The sequence below is a fragment of the Vulpes vulpes genome, chromosome 10, assembly GCF_048418805.1.
Source record: "Vulpes vulpes isolate BD-2025 chromosome 10, VulVul3, whole genome shotgun sequence".
In the NCBI taxonomy this organism is placed as follows: Eukaryota; Metazoa; Chordata; class Mammalia; order Carnivora; family Canidae; genus Vulpes; species Vulpes vulpes.
Genome location: NC_132789.1, coordinates 57,921,864 through 57,943,737, shown reverse-complemented (window position 1 = coordinate 57,943,737; position 21,874 = coordinate 57,921,864). Strand labels below are relative to the sequence as shown.

Below are 21,874 nucleotides of genomic sequence, written 5' to 3'. Positions count from 1 at the left end.
TCAAAGTGAAACAGACCTATGATGCAACAATTCCACTCCACTCCTAGGAATCAAACTAAGAAGAATGAAAACACACTGTTCACAAAAAGACTTGTACACAAATGCCCGTAACAGTATTATTCATATTAGCCCAAAAACAATCCAGATGTCCATATACAAGTGAATGTGGCAATACACAAAATGGAGCAATATTTAAAAATAAAATAGGAATGAATTACTGTTAGTGCTACCTCAGAGACATTATACTAAGTGAAAGAAGCTAGGCACAAAAGACAGATATTCTTTAATAACATTTATAGGAAATATCCAGAGAAATGCAAATTTATAAAGACAGAAAAGATATCAGTAATTGCCTAGACTGACTACAAGAATGCCCATAGGGACTTGGAGATTGATGGCAATTTTTTAAAAATGAATCGTGGTGATAGTGGCACAATTCAATGAATTTATTAAAAAGCACTGAATTGTACACTGCGGTGAATGAATTTTAGGGTAGGTAGAGTTTACCCAAATGAGTTTTTAAAATGATAATGCCGGGATCCCTGGGTGGTTCAGTGGTTTAGCACCTGCCTTTAGCCCAGGGCGCAATCCTGGAGTCCCGGGATCGAGTCCTGCGTCGGGCTCCCAGCATGGAGCCTGCTTCTCCCTCTGCCTGTGTCTCTGCCTCTTTCTTTCTCTGTGTCTCTCATGAATAAGTAAATAAAATCTTTAAAAAAATAAATAAATAAAAAATAAAATGATAATGTCTTACTTGGCTATACTTTCATATTTTCTGACTGAATAAAAAGAAAAACTTTAAATCCAGAGCAGCACAAAAGCTAATATAAGAGATATCAACATGCCAGTCACCCAGAGATAAGCCATATTGACATGCTTTATATTTTTCCAATTGTTTTCATATACATTATAATATCTCAGCTACTTCAATTGTATAAAGGAAGAAGAAATGTTGTCATCCAAATATTTCATCAGTAGAAGCAGGCAGAAATAGCAAGAGAATTAAATAAATTTATCAAAACCGAAACATCTTTAATAAAATTCTAATTTGGTGTCTTTCTACTTTTCCAAGTTTTCATGCATTTAAAAGTGACAAGCCAAACAATTCACCTCTTCCCATAATTCATAGGTAATTCCAAAGAATTAAAGACTGTTGGAAAATTTATTCTTTTTCATAAAATATACGAGGTCAGTCATAACAGTGAATCCCTCATCCTAATGGGTAAATCTTAGTTGCGGCTTTGAAAGTATCATGTACTCATGAAAAATGGAGAGGAAAACATGTCTTCCTCTCTACACCGGGTTGTGTCAGCCATCAGAGTCTAACTATATTCATATCCTGTAAATCTGTAACTAAGATTTTAAGGTTGTAATGAATCAGATATAAAACTTTGCTTCAATGGTTATTGAGAAAGCCCTTCAAAATTACTGCAAATGTTGTTCAACAGGAACTACCGGAGCCAGGTAATGGCTAGGGTCTGAGACATCGGCTGAGAAGAGGCATCCCTGTCCTCAAGGAACTCATGATCTGAATGGAAAACAAATCATTTAGATATCCTACGGTCTACTCTTTTTTTTTTTTTTTTCCCTCTTCACTTAATACATGTATAGGCCACATCGGAATGTATTTTTCTCCAGTAAAAGTTCCTATGTGTAAATGGTTTTAATCCTGCCAAACAGAAGTGCTACATCACGATTTGACTTAGATTGCTACCTCTCCACAAAAGTCATTTTGAAATGCTTCAAGGCATTCTGAATTGGGCAGAGGTCACATCCAGTTGCCCACAATAAGCATCTTAATTGGTCGTTCAGAAAAAGAAACACGCAGTTGCCTGATGACAACCACCTTGGGTAACAACAAGTTACATACACAAAATGGAAGACTTAAAGCTTCAGAAACCACAGTTTAATGGTTTGTATTTAAAACTGGAAGTCTGGGGCACCTGGGTGGCTCAGGCTGAGAGTCTGTCTTCAGCTCAGGTCATGACCCCGGGGTCCTGGGATCAAGTCCTGCATCAGGCTCCCCGCAGGAAACCTGCTTCTCCCTCCGTCTGTGTCTCTGCCTCTCCCTCACTGTGTCTCCCATGAATAAATAAATAAAATCTTTTAAAAAATTAAAATAAAACTGGAAGTCCGAGGGTGCCTGGTAGTCTGTTGAGGGTGTGACTCTTGATTTCAGCTCAGGTCTTGATCTCAGGGTCATGAGTTCAAGCCCTGCAATGTGCTCTGCACTGGGTGTGGAACCTAATTAAAATAAATAAAATTGGAAGTCCCGATTTAAGGGAAAAGAAGCAATTCCAGTCTTCAATGGGATTTCTAATGAAAAGTTTGCTCTAAGCATAGATGAGTGAACCAGATACATTTCCACAGCTGCTCCAATTAACTAAGGATAATTTGAGTAAACAAAAACTTTTGCATATGATTTCAATAAAAACAACAGTGTCTTGTGGACTCATGCTTGGAAACTAATCAACTACATGGTTGTTCCTCTCAGAGGCTGAATGCACACCACAATGGTAATCTTTAATAAACCCCTAAATCTACCTTCTTTTCCACTTCCAAAATGTCAGGAAATGCCTATGATCCATAAGAGTGTTCCACCCAGACACTATCGCTTGAACACTGGATCAGTGTTGTGCATTTTTGAAATGATGAGCTGCCTTTCCATTTATCAGCCAGATATTAAGAACATCTGCTGATGCTGGTTTGCCACTGCAGAAGGAAGTTTGCAACCATCCCAGAAGTTCCCCTACCATCCTCTACTTTTCCCTAAGAATCTTTAATGAATACAAAGTTCTTGGCTTTCTCTCTTTACAGGGAGTAGCCTCGAAAAAGAAGACAATCAATAATAATAAATGTTTCACATTTCTGTGCTGTTAACATGGATAGGCATTTTTTAAAGATATGGGAGTCTCTACATCCATCTTTGAAACCGAGCCATTATTAAGGCAGAAGACAGGAATTCATCAAGTCCTTCGGAATTACTCAGCAACCAAAAAATACCACAGGCTGGATGACTCAACAAAGGCCCCAAAAAGGCAACCAAGAACCATTGTCTACTATACCCTGGCTTTCGATTTCTGGAACACTGTAACCTTTCAAACTGCTGTCTGGCTCCACAGAGCAGTCACTTAGCTTTCCTATGAATACATAGATCAGAAACTTTTTCATTCAACCCAACCAACCCTGGGCCAGTATGTGGAAGGTTTTGGCCATTATGCAGTTAAATACAAAACAAATGACAAATGAGAGCAGATTTTTTTAATAGCAATGACATTCATGAAACTGAAAATAGACACATTTTATGAGAGATTGGAGTCTGAAAATTTGGAAAATCATTATTTATGGACTTAGACATCATCAGAGTTCATGTTTAATCCTGCAGAGTTATTTGACCTGTGATTAGAGAGAAGACGCGTCATCTCCTCCTTTGTGGAAGCACTGAGGTAGAGTGGCTTCACTAAGCCCAATGCATAGATAGGGAAACACTGAAGGTAAGGAATTAGGAGGTGGGCCATAATTAAGAAACCACAGACAAGGCAACTTAAGGATTCTTGGGGCATTCAGTCCCTGAAAAACTATAGGAAAATTTTACTTTCATTTCCAAATTCTGGAAGGGTCATCAGGTCTAAGAGTCCCCACCATATCTCAGATTGGCATAACTTCATGATTCCAAATGGGTTTCCGAAAGGTAGGGAAAATAGTAATAAAGCTATTCTCTATAAGCATTAGAAACATTCCAATCTCATCCCATCTATATCCCAGATCTCCTTCAAATTAGGTAGGGTCAGGCTACTCACTTAAGCATCTCTCAGTTTATCTGTAGTTCTTAGTGCTATTAAGACTACTACCTAGCCAACTCATTTTCCAGAATTCTCGTAGTTAGGATGAGATCAGATACATCTCCTACTCTAAATTGCTAATTCAAGTGTATTTGCTGGAAGATTTTCCTAATATAATTTGGTATACAGCTTCATGTTTCCTCAGGATGATATATAATCAGTAACAAGGAACTATCTCAAAAGGATATACAGGATATACATGTTTTCAAGGCCTGGAATAATATTTAAAATGTCACTAAATAGTTTTCTAATGGTTACAAAGATAATTCAGTGTCCTTGGGACTAGACCAAAGGCTTTCAGAAATCTAGAAAACTCTTGTGTAAATCTAATCCATCTTCTTCAAGATATGTGCAAATTTCTTTCATGACACACATTTCTTTCTACTAGAGAACAGAATTCTACATTTGATCTAGGAAATTTGATTTACTCTAAACATAGATCAAATGACCTGCTCTTGAAACCAAATTTTAGTTTGACACTAAATTAGTTTCCAGTGTTTTCCTAGGAACGTAATTCCTTGAGATGGTTCATAAAGATTTATGTAGTCAAGAAGGTTTGAGAAGCCCTGTACTCTCCTGCTGGATAGTCCCAAAGCACAATAGCATATTCAAAGCTCGGAGGAGTCCTTCAGTAAAGAACCTTTTTTAAATATTTAACCCAGCATTTTATGTATTTATTAGCCACAGAAACCTTTTCTCATGCAATACCTTTGTTCCTGATTATAGTCCCTGCCACTATATTCCTAACACATACACCTCTGCTAACTCTGCTTCTGCATTGATCTATGCAATTTCTCTACCTTATTTAAATAATTGAATAATGAATAGTGACAGAGATCATTCAGAGGTTTGTTTACAACTACCTTGCTTATCTTCCATGTCCCATAATTTAATTTCAGTAAATAGTTTCTAAATGAATAAATATCCTCCACACTTTCATTGTCAGATGGTGTAATGGGTTGAATCATCCACCCCCCACCCACCAAAAACATGCTGAAGTCTTAACCCCTACTACCTCGGAAAGTAACCTTATTTGGAAATAGGGTAAAAATGAGGTCACTAGGGCTTACAATAATTTTTTAAAAAAACAGTTTGGACAAAGAAAGAGACATACACAGAAAGATAATAACGTAAAAACACAAACAAAAAAAAAGATGGCCACATGACTAGAATGATGCATCTAGAAGCCAAAACTCCAAGGATTACAGCAAACAGCAAACACCATAAGCTAGAAGAGCCAAGAGTCCCTTGGAGCACTCAGGGAGAGCATGGCCCGACCAAAACCCTCATTGTAGTCTTCTACCCACCAGAATTGTTCAACAATAAATTTCTGTTATACCACCCAGTTTTGGGTACTTCATTACAGCAGTCCTAGGAAACTAATACAGATGGCCTATCTACATGTGGTTTATATTTTTTCTTCACGTTAGCTTGATATAATGAACTATGTCAGTAATAAATTATTTTCTTTAACAGCCTCTTTCATAATAGGTTCATTTACCTATTGTTTTTACAAGTTGAATTTTAAATTTCATTCAGCAAATCCATAACCTTTGGAGAAAACCTAAAAATCAAGGAAAATAATAATCAAAATATAAATCAATGTCTGATGAACATTACTGAAATGCAAGAACTCTACACCAAGGATCTCATAACATTTTCACAGAATATACTATGCTTGATACTCCTCACATCTGGAAAACCTCTGTGCAAGAATTATGTCTTTCATGTATTGCAGTGGCTACTGCAGAACACAGAAATTATCGTCTTCTGAAATTCTAGATTATGATCGGCTTGTTTTAAGCCAGATAGGGACATGAGAGTAATACAATTATATATTTGAACCAAAGTGTCCACATGTTTTTTAAAGAGATGTTACTCTATGTTGACTTTTTTTTTTTCACTTTATTAAGGCACAAAATGAAATTCCCCACAGAAAGAACTGGAGGGAAAGTTATTCAGGAGTCAGAAAGGTACAGAGTAGCTGATAAATCCATGGATCGTTTATGGAGACAGAAACGTTGATTTTACAAGTCAGAAATAAAAAGGCCTATAAGAAATGTTTCCTGAATTTGGTTACCTTTCCATGTATTCAGGTAGAGCCAACAAGGGCAGCATTCATCTTACTAGTCCTACCTCAGAAGTGGTGACCTCCAATCCTAGGAAGGTCACTTACTAATCACTAACTAGGGGCCCTGATAGCCATGGATACCCAGAGCCCATAACCATCATAGCCAGAAAGGAGGCAGACACTACTAGTAAAGCATACAGCTAGTTGAGAAAGCGAAATAATACTCTGAAGAATATGTTGTACAAATATCTAAGTTTCGTATTCACTGTCGAAAGTTGGAGGATGAGCTTTTTATTCTTCTAGTTCACTAATAAAAATTTTCAACTAATATCTATACCCATCACATTCAAATTATTACCAATACAACAGCTTAATATTGGTAATATTGACTGTACAAAGGCGCTATACACCTATGAGCATATACACACGTGTATTATATAAATTCTATAAAAATCTAACAACTATGTAATCCTTGTTGAATGCCCAACTGTCCTTGGGTGATAGTAAAAACACACACATATATCTCAACATTCATATATATGTATATATACAAATGTATTTTTTAAGTAGATACACCCAAAGAACATTTTAAAAATGGAGGGATGCAAGGAATAACCATCTGAGTGGTTCAAACTGATAAATGAAGCATTTACCAGCAAGAAACAACAGAAAGATTTAGATGTTAAATAAAACATATAAAGCCGGTTACTATTTACTGAACTATATTAGAAGAGGGTCTTTATTGACTCCACAGTGTCTATCCCATGAAGAATATATATTTTAGGGTCCACATTTGGATTCATGTCCCTATATCAATGTGGTTCCACTCTTTAAGTTTTAATTATTTATTCATCTAAGTAATCTCTACACCCAACATGAGGCTCAAGCTCACAACCCCAAGATCAAAAGTCACATGCTCTCCTGGCTAAGCCAGCCAGGCAGCCCCGGATCTGCTCTTTTTAAATGGGCTGCTCAGTCTAAACCCAGAGAAGCTGGCAATGGTCTTAACCCTATTAAGACAGGAACTGCTTATTTTGTAAGTATTTGCAAGGTATCAGCCATCTATACAACTATTTCCTGATGCACTATGGCTGGGCACAATCCATATTAAAAAAATACTGCACAGTAAAGATTAAAATTCCAGTGCTCGAGATTCAACATCTCATTATTTATTCATTAGGGATGCATATCTAATGCCACAGCACCAGTGAAAACACACTGATGCTAATGAAACAAACACTGGCATATAAGTGGCGGATATTTAAAACCTATCTCTGGAAAGTGATTCAGTTCAGTCACCAGCAGTATAATGACCTTATAACCTTGGGCTCAAAAACTAGATTTGTAACAGTTCACTTTGTTTAAAAGCCAAGAAATCCCAATCAACTTCTCTAATATCACTACGTTTGAAAATAATACAAGAACTAGGAAGTGCCAAAATACTTTAAATTTCATGCTGTTATTGGCTTTTCAGGATATTACCACTTCAGACAAAATCAGGAATGTCTGAGTACAGAGAAATCCGAGCAATCTTTGATGTTCAGTATCAGACAGGGAAACGCTACAGACTGTCTGCTCTATAAACATCAAGCTGCATGCCCTGGAACAACGCCAAAGAGAAACAGGCATTAATGAGTTATTTTCTATTGTTACTCACTGTATGGCAGTGCCTTATAATTATGCAAACTACTGAAAGGACAATTTAAAATCTAATCAGGATTAGGAAAAATCCTTACATTATCGTATTTTTTTCATAAGCCACATTTGTTTGAGTATCTACTTAGCTAAACTCATTCAGAGCACGCCCCTCCTACAATAAATCAATTTGAATTTATTTTGTCTTTCATTTTTCTTTATGCAGTGCAAATAAAATGAGTTAGAAACTGACCTCCAGAAAAATTAAGTCAGACCTAGTTAGTTTATATTACTTTGACGGGTGAGGAGAAACGGAATCAATATGACTTTTTTGAGGCTGCATTTTTCATATCCACTTTAATCATCTGAATCCTTGCAAAATATCAAATTAAGTTGTTACAAGAACGCTTGAATCACAATGTAGAATGCTGGATTGCTTAATAGAAAAGCGCCAGAAGGATCACTCCCAGACCAGACTTGACACCGTGAATCAAATTCGACAGAGTATGTAGGCTTTTGAATTGCTTTGTAGTTCTTGTACAGCAAAACTTCAAAATTACTACACTATAAGATATTGAGCTTCCTCCCCCAAATTGTCTTTTCATCCAAAAATCAGAGTAATTAGCTAGAAGGCAATACATTCTCTATTATAAATATTGATGTACTATAGAAAACTAATGCCTGCTTATACCAAAAATCTCAAACACAGAAGGGAAAAAAAAAAAAGAGTCCTCTTCTCTTCTAGACCCCATTTCTATTTCTCAGGGGCGACCCACTTAATAACTGCGTATTCTTTTCTATATTTTCTGTACAAAGAAGAGGATCCTGTAATTTTTCACTTAATATGTCTTGGACATCTTCCCAAGGGTTTCTGTCATTTGTTGTAATGTCTGTACATCTCACTGTATGGATTTGCCATAATTTAATCAGTTCCTAATATAGCAGCATTTCTTTGCAGTTTTAGATCTGCTATCTAAAACAATGCTATCATGAGCACAATTGTTCCTAGATCCTAAGATTTTACTCTTCAGCTGTACAAGTACATGGATGGCAATACTGGTTTGTCAGAAGACTGTCAAACTGCCTTCCATAAAGTGCCTCTCAATTAACACTCTATCCATCATTGCTATGTGGAAACTCCCAGTTCCCCATGCCCTCACTCAGGAAAAAGTATGGATAAATAATTTCTGTTGGCCCAAGTTTCTATAAGCATTTTAAATCATATTTGAGTTTCATTTGCTCCTCTCAAGACAATCCTGTAAGTTTTGTATTATCCTCCTTTTAAAAATCATATGAGGGAACAGAGATTTAGTAAAGTTGGGCTGATACAAAACCAAGATTAAAATCTGAGATACCTAGTTCCCAGATTTAAGCTTTTTCCAGTCTGCTAAGTTCCCCTGTGAGTCAACAACATACTATGGGTTCTTAATTAAAATTCTGGAACTTGTACCACCATCTGTCTTGGGAGGATTCACGGAATAAGGCAAGCAGTACATCACTGAGATGTAATAGTAGCTGTAGAATCTCTATTTAGAAGGTGCACAGAGTCACTATTCTGATTTTATTAGCCTCATTAACAGGAGAAGTTAGGAGACAGTACAAGAAATATATTTACTTTCTGTTTTAATTCTTTCAAAAAACTTATCAGCAACTTAGGAGAAACTAAGAACTTGCTCCTGGTCCTCTGACCAACCTCTCACAACTGAGGATAAGAAGTCAGTAGGTACAGCATTATCTCAGGATCCTCTGGTTGTTTCGTTTTGTTGTCCAAAGACACTAAGGTTCTGCATCTCCTGGGTACCAGAAATCAACAGTATTTTTAATCAAATTGGCCCACATTATATAGAAAAGTGCTACAATTTATTACTTCATTTGACCATTTGCTTTCTATCTCCTAATCCTTCTCTCATCAAACTTGGAAAAAGAATTTCTAGAATGGAAGACATATCTGACCAATTTTCCCAAAGTAGATTTAAATCACAAACTGCAACAAAAAAAATGTCAAGGAATTATAGGAGACAAAGAAATAATACAAACTCATTCTGTTTTATTGATCTATTTAAAGTTGAACTTTTTTCCAGAAAGGATTTAAAATAGACCTATGAATATTTGGGAAAGCGGTTTTTTAAAGAAACAAAAAATATATATACTTTGCAAGCACTAAAGAGATTCACAAAAAATAAAAATATAAAAAGCAGTCAAGAGCTTAAAAAAAACTGGGTGGACCAAGGAGTCAGAAACCTAGTTTTAAGTGCTGTTCTGCCAAAATCACCTACCCAAATTATGAGGCAGCAATGTAGCCGGCACAAAGCTGGTCTCCCAATAAACATTTTCCCCCAACTCCTCTCATTCTGTAAATATTTTCTAAGCAGATATCACATCAGGTCCTGAGCTGTCCAATATGATAGCCACGGGCTACATGCTGCCACTGAACACCTGAAATGTGGCCAGCAAGAGCTGAGACGTGCTGTAATTATAAATACACACCAAAAAGCAAAGGCTTATTTTTTTAAATATAGAATATCTTCTCATTTTACATAGATATACTGAGTTAAATAAGATATTAAAAAGTAAAAAAAAAATGTGAAACTAACAAGCCTCCTAGAAAATTTAAAATTACATATGTGGCTGGCATTCATTCTATTTCTATTAGAGCACAATTCTACATTCCTGTTCCCCAAATTTTAGTGTGCACAGAACTCACCTGGGATCTTGATAAAATGCAGATTCATGAATAAATAAATAAAATCTCTCATGAATAAATAAATAAATAAAATATTTTTTAAAAATTAAAAAATAAAAAATAAACAAACAGCATATGGGCCAGTTCAAATGTTGTCAGACTCACATGGTACAAGCTGTGTCTACTAGTCATCACTAGTTGTCCATTGTGACAGGTGAGAATGTCCAAAGTTGGTACTTCATCACAGAAATTTCAGAACCACTGCTCCAGAACTTAGACCATCCTGGCCAAAGAGGGTTCACAGAATACCAGAGTGTGGCATATCAAGAAATGTAAAAACTTACTGGTTAAATAAATTTAAGAAACATTATTTAAACAAAATTGAAACTGGCCTCTTCACTGCAGGACTTCTCAGAGCCTTCAATATGCCTGGCATTCTTTTGTATCGCCAAGAGAACATAGCATACATTATTTCCCAACTATTTTTGGTATCCAAACCCCTCACTGTACACCACCAGCATTACCATATCTCAAGAAATAGCACTTTATAAGATACCAGTGTATGAAATCACTCTCCTAAATTATTTAATCGAGATATCTTGCTTCAGCCATTTGAAAAATACTGTTAAGTACTAAGTAAAATTAACCTGTAGTGTATTTACTATGATCCTGAATAGTTTAAGCAGTTTTAATTTGCAAGAAGTTATTTATGTTTCTTTGAGATGAGACTCAGTCTATTAACAGCAGGATAGTTGGCATATAAACACATCGGTATAAAACATGATTTAAAATTTTTAAAAACACACATTGACATGACACCACAGTATTTAGGGTCTTACAGCAATAGCATTTACAATTTTATTATAAAGCTAATTTGGAATTCAATTTAGATAACAGTTTTGCGATTGTTGAGTCTCGCCCTCTTACCACTAATGAAATCCCAGATAAAATATATCGCCGGTCCACTTGGTATATGAAATCACTAATTAGGCTTAGTTCTCTCTTTTTACAAAATCATGCTTAAGTTATAAGCAATCAGAGACTTTTAAATATAAACCCTAAGTTACAGGGTATAGTAAGTATATTCAATGTCTTGACCTCCATGCCTAAAATCTCAGAACCAATGGTATGAGGCTGAGCTCTACAAGTGAAACACGGAAAATGAAAGATGGTCCTCAACATCTTTCCTTTTAACCACCACTAGCAATAGGAATACCTTTGGCCATAAAAATCACAAGTCTGTAGAAAATATCCATGATCATTTTGTGAAGACAATAAAAGTAATAGCCTTTTTGTTTGTTCATTAGGGGATGGCTGCTATGAGGTGCAGGAAGTTCACTCTAGTTGTATAAGCTCTACAGGAAAATCAGCTTTTATTTCACAAATATGCCCTTGGCACCTAGAACAGAGTTTGACCGATGCTAAGCATTCAACATTACAGTTTAATAAATGTGACGGGCTCTTATATGAAAAACATTTTAGTACAACCTGAGCATGATGCACTTGTACAAAGATTAGAGAAGATACAGCATCTAAAGACAAAAGCAAAGAAATGCTCATAATCCTCATGATTTACCTTTAATGTCCATTTGTACCTTAGTGCATATATTCTAAGACACTTATTTTTCAATAAACATAGAATCATACTCTGTGCTACATTTTCCCAGTTGTTACTGGTACTAAATAAGAATATGCAGCTTCATTGTGAATGGCTATGTGGGCATTTTATAAATACAGCAAATTTAAGTCACAGTTCTACTCTTGAAGACTTAAATTATTCTTCTTCCTCTCTCATCTTCCACTCTGGGAAGACATTCTTCTGGTCAAATCTTTGCCTATCCCAAACGGTTTAGGAAATATTCCTGAAAAAACGTAGACATTTTAAAATCATTGTTATACATTTCCAAGGTATCCTTTAGAAAACCTACAATCTCTCACACCCCTAGAACTGGTACAGAAGACTAATCTACTGAGTTTTAACTAAAAGTCAGGAGTTAGGACTCCAAAATCCCACATTTTCACTTTCTACCAAACCATCAACAAATAGCATCCATTAAACCACCACCTGGCTGTGATGACTACTGCAAGAAATTTTTAAAATTTAACCTTTCTTTCAGGAAACCAACCAATAAAAAAATAATAATATAAAACAAGGATTTGTCCTGAAGTTACACAGTAGGGAAAAAAAAACACCACCACCTCAGAGCTCAATGCTCAGAATGGAAGAAATAACACCATGTGAAAAAACTAAGAAGAATGAATTTCATCAGATAAAATTTTTTAGTCTTGTAATTTTGTGCCAAGGAGAGTATTAAGATAATAATAGGCTGAAAAATTACTCATTTTTCTCACTCAGAAGAAGAGAGGTTCTAAGTACTGTGTGAGGGAGTAAGGTGAGATGCTTGGGAAAAAAGGCAGTATGTTCCTTCTTTTCTGAGGTGAAAAGACCATACATGGATAATGATCTTAGCAAAGATTACTACAGTATAATCCCAAGAAAAATTATTATCAATAAGAAACATAGGGGCGCCTGGGTGGCTCAGTCAGTGAAGCAATCTGCCTTCAGCTCAGGTCATGATCCCAGGGGCATGGGATCTAGTCCCTGTGTCAGGCTCCCTGTGTGGGGAGTCTGCTTGTCCCTCTCTCTCCACCCCTTCCCCAGCTCACACATGTGCACTCTCTCACTCTCCTTCTCTCTCATAAATAAGAAACTTAAAATATATTTAGAGAAAGAACACAGACAAATCAAAAACAGTCATATCATATTAACAGGCAACATCAATCCTAACACAGTAAAAAGTATCCAATTCAAGTCTCTTGAAAGTTCAGTAAGAAGATGGTCAATGTTTTACACATAAAATTTATCCAGTGGATGGTGAGCTGATTCATGTCAATGGACATGATAACTCTTTAAGGCATGATACACAAGTTTCTTGTTCAGAAATCTGTTTATTGGGATCCACTGCACCTAATGTCAGTCACCTTCTAACAACCAACATTAGATTTCCCCAAACAATTGACCCACCCAACTAAGTTACTGACAAGCAATTACATCCTGATTTATAAGATCTTTCCAAAAGACTCTAGTCTAGGTCACACTCTTATTAAAAATACAGCCACCAACGTCTTAGGGGAGAGTCTAAGAGAAATCTGATGAGGACTTTAGAAACTGTATTTCAATGAGACGTTGGCGGTATTTGTCTGCTTGAGCCTAAATGAAAGACAGGAAAGGGGCACAATTGTCTGGTTTTGTCATCTTTAAGTCTAATCGTGTTTTCTGCAAAACCCATGGCCTCTTCCTGTGGCAGAAAATACATCCACTCCTAAAACAACACTGTCTAGGTCTCCAAGAGGCTCAGTCTCTGAAACACTCATTTGTGTTTGTGCGAGGACCCTGTATAACTGTGACATCTGCAAGAAATATAATAGTGATTGATTTCAAAAATTTGGGAAAAAATGTGGAGGAGAAGGAATGTTAGGAAAATCATCTGCTGATGCCCTCTTTCACATAAGTATTCAAAATGCAACAAACTTAAACACTGACTTTTCATTTAAACAGCATATGAAACTCCCACAATGACAAATTCTTCAAGTATTTTTCAAGACATATAACATATGTTTATTTTCCTTTCACTGTAATTGGGCTTTTATATTTTAAAAAATCATTGAATCATGTCTCTATCTTGGTGAAAATTCCCAGTCATATGGTTATAATCAAGGGTCAAATTGCTAATGACATCAAAATCAAGGAGAGCCCTAAAATTAGAGGGTGCAGTCCACTTGACTCCCATACCCACCTTAACTCTTTTTTAGGATAAAAAGAGACTTGAAGCACTCTTATTTCTTGGGTGGTTTATTTAGAACTACATGGCATGTGCTGCTCCCTATGCCATGTTCAAATTTTTCATCACACATACCCTGTGTACACACACACACACACACACACAGAATGGGTAGGGGGAGAGAGAAAGGAGCAGGAGAAAAATTCAAATATCTTCTGACCTCATGATCTGGAAATAAGACATAAATTGGTAGGTTTCAACTAAAAATGTGCCAGTTTCACATAGCTCAAACAACCATCTTAAGAAGACTTTTCTGAACTATTTTCTTAAAAAAAAAAAATCAAGACATAGGTTATGCTTCCTCTAATAGAGATAAATGACTCAATTTTGATTTGCATTACTGTTTTTAAAAAATATCTTACCTGACAACATCTAGTGAACAAAACTTAGCAGGAAAATATGAGGCGTTTAAAACAAATAATTTTGACGTCTGATTATAAGGATAGGAATAATTACAAATTCAGCTGGTTGTGCAAAGTTTAAAAGCTTACTTTACAGACTGAATTTCATCCTGGATACACATTTGTCTCAATAAGAAAATAAGAAAGGATACTTTCTTGGGTTATTCTGCTACAGCCTAGAAGCTAGACTGAAAATCTTTGTTGTAACAGTAATCTGTTTGTATTGTAAAATGAATTAATGAATTCAATACAAATTTGTTGAGTACTTCTGCCATTCTGAGAAGTAGAGGTTGTACAACAGAGGCAAAAATATCTACCCACACAGAATTTTCATCGTTTGAACTGAATTTTGATTGAAAATTTTATTGTGTTCAAACACTGAACTACAGCAACTATAGAATATTAAATAATAATTAAATAAATCTCACCGGCAAATTGCAATGATATTTTTCCTGATAACTGTTTCTGGTTTTTACTTTTATAGAAAGTGAGTCCTGAAATACTTAGACCCACGTTAGCCTGCATAACAAAAGAGTTTAATAGACAATAACTTAATTATCAAATATCAAGAATTTCCATTCATTTAAAAAAGCATTCCCACTTCTTTAGTTTAAACAAAGCTTCAAAGTTATCTAGAAGCAAGTGATGATGTTAATAAATCTAACTTATTTACAACTATTAATTTCTAGGGACTCACTTGAATTTTTAATATATTTTTGAAAATACCTCCTTCCATTTACCTTCCCACATCCTTCCCTCATTTGCTACCCATAGGCTGGACCACAGTTATATTTCTGTATTTCGATTAGGTGATACTTGAGTTGAATTGCCTTTCCTACTAAGGCCCAAAGTATATTTTCTTTGATTCCTACTTGGAAAACACATTAAAAGATAAGCTTCAATCAGATTACAAATTTCAAATTATTCAAAAGGGGATTTCATTTCATTACAATTTTTGAGTGTAAAAAAAAGGGTGAATTTAGCATGAGGAGATGAAAGCAAGGCTCTAAACAGAGTTACACCTGTTACCATGTCAGTGACAACTAAGTCATCTCTGCTCATACCAGAGGATTTGAACACACAAAAGGATCATACATATGCAAGGTACAAAAATGAAAACAATGATAAATTTGAACACATTGTATAAGAAAAAGCAAAGCAGCTAAAAGCACACTGGTGTTCTCCTGCTATTATTTTGATGTTGATATCATAACATTCAACACAACTATCCGAAGAAAGAAGTTCTTCTCTGAAATTGTGACTAACCAGGAGCATAATAATCAAGAAGCCCATTATTTTTATTTTTGTGCCTGGAAGAAAATTAACGGCCACTTGAAGTTTTACGTTTCGTTGGGATTTCACAATGTGTAATTAGTTTCAGTATAAAAGCAAATTAAACATGTGTGTTTTTCATCATAATGACCTGTCTTTGTATCACGGAACTATGAGAGTTTGAGATGCTGGATCTGAAGACACACACACACACACACACACACACACACACATACACACACACACAAAAAAAAACCTAACTGCAAATAGACTATTCAGGAAGCCCAAACAATGCTCAATCATGACACAATGATCTTAGTTTGCAGATGTGAACACGTCTTTATTAACAGGGTTGCTCCTTAAGAGGGGTGCACCAACACCAATTACTCTCCATTCCTGAACCTCTACATGCACAATGAGGGGGATCAGGACTTGAAACAGTGCCATGAGTAAAAGGGAAATGATGGAGGAGAAGAAATGGGTTTTGGATTAAAGAGCTGGCATGCACACCACGGCCTTAATGGGCAGCGCTGACAGGGTTCAATTATAGTGGAGCGCGCGCAGCCTCATTACTGCCAGGGGGCTGTCACTTAGGGCACTGGTGCCGAGGAGGATCCAAGTGACTGCAGACAAAGGGAAAGAGAAATACATGAAAACAAAAGACATTTACAAAGCATCTTCAGGAGCAGACCTCCCCACCCTGTCTCCCCCAACACACACAGCCAAATCCATACATACACGCACACATACACACACTCCTCAGTTCTACTGACACGCTGGCACACAGTGCACGCACACACACACAAACACACACACACGGGGCGCAAGCTCTTTGTATTTACACACAGTGAGGTTTCCTCCAGCGTGGCTTGCTAATTGATTATTACAGAAGGGCTTTTAGTTGGAAAGCTAATTGAATTAGGAGCTGGTGTCAAGGCAGTTTTTAAAAATGGGACCTTAAATACCATCCCTCCAAAAAATAAATCCACATTAAAACTGTTATTCATTTTATTGGTCACTGGTGCCTTACAGTTCTATTACTCCACGTTGTCTTATTAACGATTATCACACTTTACCACAAAATTTTCACTACAAAGTCAAATAAAAAATTTTAAAGGAAATCTTTTGATTCCCTGAATAGATGTATGTAAATTTTCTAGGGTATTGAAATTCTCTTCATGTCCTAATGTTTAAGTGGAGGGAGAAAAGTGCTCAATGGAAATTTGGTAAGGCCTGACTAATAAAAGTTTCAACAATGTGTGGGATCAGGTCTTGCCACAGAAAATCCATTTCTAAAATGCATTCCATGAATTCACTTACAAAAGACAAAAGGCTGCCTCTCTTTCCCATGAAAAATCATCTGTCTCTAAAAAACAAATACACATATAACTGACTCGAAAACAGCAGCTCAAAGCATGAAGACCAAAAATAATCAGAGGCATTAACAGAAAACTACTGCATTATCTACTATGCATTTATACAAATTTAGTCTGGGAAATTTTAACATACAAACATATATATTTAGTATTTAATATGCAGTATATTCTTATGATACCCAAACAGCAAATTGTAATGCTGACATTTTTCTCTCCTAGAAAACACCTCCAGGTCAATCTTAACAACCTATCGCTAAATAATAATTGGATTATTTTCAATTATCTATGACCATTCAGAAACAAACATTAATCTTAGTGGGAATAATTCAGGATATCCTTTAGGGTCTCTTAAAAAGAAAAAAAAAAAAAAACAGGAGCAGCTGTGTGGCTCCAGTTGGTTAAGCATCTGCCTTGGGCTCAGGTCATCATCCCAGGTTCCTGGGACAGAACTTTGGCTTGGACTCCCTGCACCTCCCTCCCCCTCTGTACCTCCCTCCTTCCACCCCCAGCTTGTGCACACTCTCTCTGTCTTTCAAATAAATAAAATATTTTAAAAATAATAAGAAGAAAATAACAATAGAAATCTCTCAGGATCATTCAGAGGATAGTTTCCAGTTCCCCTTCCTGAACTCATAATACATATGTATAGTTGAGATGATTTAAGCCTAGGAATATACTCCTAAAATCAGGAGGAATAATACACAAATACACAGGGCACAGATTCATGAGTCAAATGAAGCTAAAATAACAAGAAACATGCAAGAAGAAAATGTCTCAAATGAAAGCATTTTTATATCAACCAAATTATCCCTTGAAAAGACCAAAATGTTTTTACATTTTAAAAAAAGGTTAAAAACAGCCATTTTCTATAAGGAATTTGTATCATGACTTCTAGAATAATCGAGTGCCAGAAACAAGGCATAATTATGATTCTGAATGGAAAACCCAATAAAACCAACCCTTAAGATAAATATCTCTGTTTGTTTTTATATTACCACATGTATTCTCATTCTAACATTTACAGGTAATTAGAACACAAATAAGATTAGCTTATCTCAACAAAGCATCCTTTTACCAGGGATGGTTACACTTTGGTGATAGTTTTTCCAATTTTCCAGTTTGAAACACTTACTTAGACCAAAGGCAGCCTCCCAGCCATCCTACTTAAGTCACAGTCCAGGAGCTCCCGCAGGCATGTTCTACAGGTGGCATCCCAAGTAGTGAGCACCGGGGAGGTCGAGCCACACCAGCTGCCTGGTCACCACTGGTGTTAAGTGTCATCCTTTCCTGTCTGCCTGGAGTCTACCCACATTGTCTCCTCACTTCTTCACATTTACCTCTCGATCCAAACTCATACCTCCCATCACTTTTATGACCTCAGTAGGTCCTCAATGGCTACACTGCCAACAAGCTGCACCATGGGCACTCAACGAAGTATCAATGAACAAAAGAACTGATCATGTAACACCCACTGTATACAGAGATCACTGCTTTGGAGGACTCCACTCAGCACTGAGAAACCATGCACATGAACGTGGTTCACTGCAAGACATGGAGTCCCATAAATCTATAGGTAGGGAAATTAAGGCAATCTTTATAGAGTTTTAGTAGGCAATAAATACAGAAAGAGTGAAATGTATCTGAAGTATCTATGTAGAGTTTGACTACTGGAAAATGTTGATTTTCCTCCTCCCCCCCCTTTACCGTAATGCATGACTTCATTTTGTTTCGAGACCCACAGCACTTTGTGGCTTATGTCCCCATCTCAGATCTGCCAAGCTAAACCACAAGAGTGTAGGATAAGGACTGCCACATCTTAAGTGCTGTGCAACCACTAAAAATATATTTTACATATACCTCTGATCTCATTGACATAATTGGCACAGACCAAAATATACTGCAACCCATCTCATCATCTCCTGCCTACAGTGCTAGTAGTTCATAGAAAGATCTCGACTTTTGGTCCTTATTATAGCCTTAATAAGCCCTACACATTCTTTATTCAAAAGAATCGTTGTTACTAAAAGATGCTTGTGTTCTCTTCTGAAAATTTCAAGTGCTTTCACGAATAAAATTCTTTTTCCTTCCGAAATATGGAAAGCTGCATACATACTACAGTACAAATTGATTTAAAATTTTACTCAATATTTTTGTATTATATTATGCATTTAACATTAACAAAAATCAACATAAAAATTAATTTTAATTAAAATTAAAATTTTAAATTAACAAAAAATAACTATTGACAGTTCTCCAGCCGTAAGATTGGTGGCTTCCTATCATTTCCAGCAGAAAATGTAAGTTTTACTGTTTCTCATATCTCAACTTAGCAAAACCTAATGCTTTACTAGTGTTTCTATCTTTGGGCCTGGCCCCAAAGTCCCAGGTTCACTGACCTCTGGAGAGAACACGTGCATGCAATAGTTCTTCATCTGACCTGAGAGGACACAGCTAAGCCAGACTCAGCAAACATCCCACTAATAAAATGCCTTTTCTCTAAGGAGTAAGATTTGATTGGTTTTCCACCCCCCAAGAGGCCGACTCACCTTCAGCCAACAACATTCATTTCCCTAAACTTGACTCAGCTGGGGTCTTCCACTCTCACAAGACTTCCAAGTCTCTGATTTTTCCAACATTTAATAGCTGCCAGACTCCACAGTCATCCAGTGTGTGTTTCACCCCTAATTGTAAACAAGGCCCCTCACGCACACTCCATAAAACCAAATGCCAAGCAATAATGAGGGTTTTAACTGTGGCAACCACTCAAAATACTATCTGCTCCCTTAACCTACCCTTCCACCACTGAAACAAACCGACCCAAACTCACATACCCTCCTTTGATCCTGATCCTGTACTTGAGAGCTTCCCAGGCTCAAGATGCTTCACTCTATATATCCTAATTTCAATTTCAGACCCATTCCATCTCAGGGAACTAGATCCATGTTCCTACACTTGAATGTATATATTATCTTAGTTCGGGCTGCTATAACAAGGTGCCTTACACTGGATGACTTAAAAACAACAGAAATTTCTCTCTCCCTGTTCTAGAGGCTGGGAAGTCCAGGATCAAGGCAGCAGCAGGTGCAGTGTCTGGTGAGGACCTGCTTCCTGATTCAAAGACCAGGCCTGATTCACATGGCAGCAGCAGGAAGGGAGCAATCTGGACCCTCTTTTATAAGGGCATTAATCCCAATCATGAAGCCTTCACCCTCACAGCCCAATTACCTCCCAGAGGTTCCACCTCCAAATACCCTTACAATGGGGGTTAGGTTTCAACCTATGAATCACTAAGTCTGGGTTGGATCTCGGATTCTACATGTCTAACAAGCACCCAGGTGATGCCTAGGCCGCAGGTCCTGCTAACTGAATAGCACATTTCTATATGTCCCTTAGTTTTTGGACCTTAACACTAATTGTTTGGCCTCGCCTGCTCTCCTAGTAGCCTCGCCTGGCTACTCCTCTGACTAAATGTGAGGTACCTTCGTCCCTTCGCATGTTATCAATGACATCCTGATGCAAACATAAGGCTGTGATTATTTAAGATCAAGGTAGTTAGTCTCTATTGAAAAAGTTCAGATGACCTAAAATGGTCATAAAGCCCCATTATGAAATCATCATTCTACTTATCAACTGTTGTTGGGCTATTTGAAAATTTTAAATTGCCCAGTCATTTAAATTAAAATAATTGATGTTAAGATACATAAACTAAGAGATATAACCGGGGTCCCATTCTCATACTCTGATCTCATTTATATCGTAACACATTGGTCACACATTCATATAACTGAAATTTATAGGCATGACTGAGATTTTCTGTAAATTTCCTATACTGTAGAGCCCTTGTACTTTATAGGAAACAGCTTGCTACCACTTTACCACACAGCTGCTTCTTCCTTTAACAACTGCACAGGTTCCATAATAATAAAATAACCCCATGTATGAGCAAACCACATGCCTCCTTCACTATCTTCTAAGGGATCTTTTGCATGAACATAAAAAATTTGCTCTTTTCAAAGGATTTAAGGGAGGGGAGTATCAAACAATTTTTAACACCACAGTTAGCAGCTCAGACTGCTCTAAACCCTTGAAGCACACATCAATAAAGCTATATTTCATTATGGGCTTGACAGCATTGTATAGCTCTGAATTTTTTATTTTATTTCAAGCCCACACAAAAGTATAGAGGAAGAAAGGAGGTGATAATGGAATAAAAGAACGCATCATGAAATACAAAGAATGCCATTAAACCAAGAAATACCTACAATGTGTTTAACACTTTCTCAAAAATACAGAAAACTGTGTCTAATACTTTGCTCTAGCTACATTTTGAGTTCCTAAACTGGGTCCCTATTTTCAGCAGTGGAAATTGGATAAGCAAAACACACACACACACACACACACACACACACACACACACACACACACACACTTTCCAATATTTTTTAAACCAATGAGTTCTGTTTGCCCACAACTCCTCTACTTCAAATTATGATTCCCTAATTACATATTTTTAGGCCTCATGACATCAGCGACTCCTTTTGGTTATTAACAGTTTACTGTGGTTTACTTCTTGCCAAGAATACCTCCAACATTCTCAGTAGAGAACCCAGGAGAGTCTCTGATTCCTGGAATATGTGTTCTAGAACAACCAATTCTATGTACCTGAGATTTGCTTCCAAGAATACCAGGTCATCACCACACCTCTGCAGAAGAATAGATACAAGGGATACCAATGTTAAGGATATGGGTGCATAT

The 21,874-nt window shown here is 36.6% G+C and overlaps 1 protein-coding gene and 1 long non-coding RNA gene across 2 annotated transcripts in view; both read right to left on the bottom strand.

Moving 5' to 3' along the window:
- Nucleotides 1–21,874, bottom strand: part of LOC140594104 (uncharacterized) — a 236,750-nt gene that overhangs the window by 151,964 nt on the left and 62,912 nt on the right. The window lies entirely within an intron of this gene.
- Nucleotides 16,063–21,874, bottom strand: part of LOC140594217 (uncharacterized) — a 42,803-nt gene continuing 36,991 nt past the window's right edge. The window contains exons 3-4 of the long non-coding RNA XR_011994882.1: nucleotides 21,782–21,822; nucleotides 16,063–16,366 (exon numbers count right to left, since the gene is read on the bottom strand). This is a non-coding gene — a long non-coding RNA (uncharacterized lncRNA). The remainder of the gene's footprint in view (nucleotides 16,367–21,781; nucleotides 21,823–21,874) is intronic.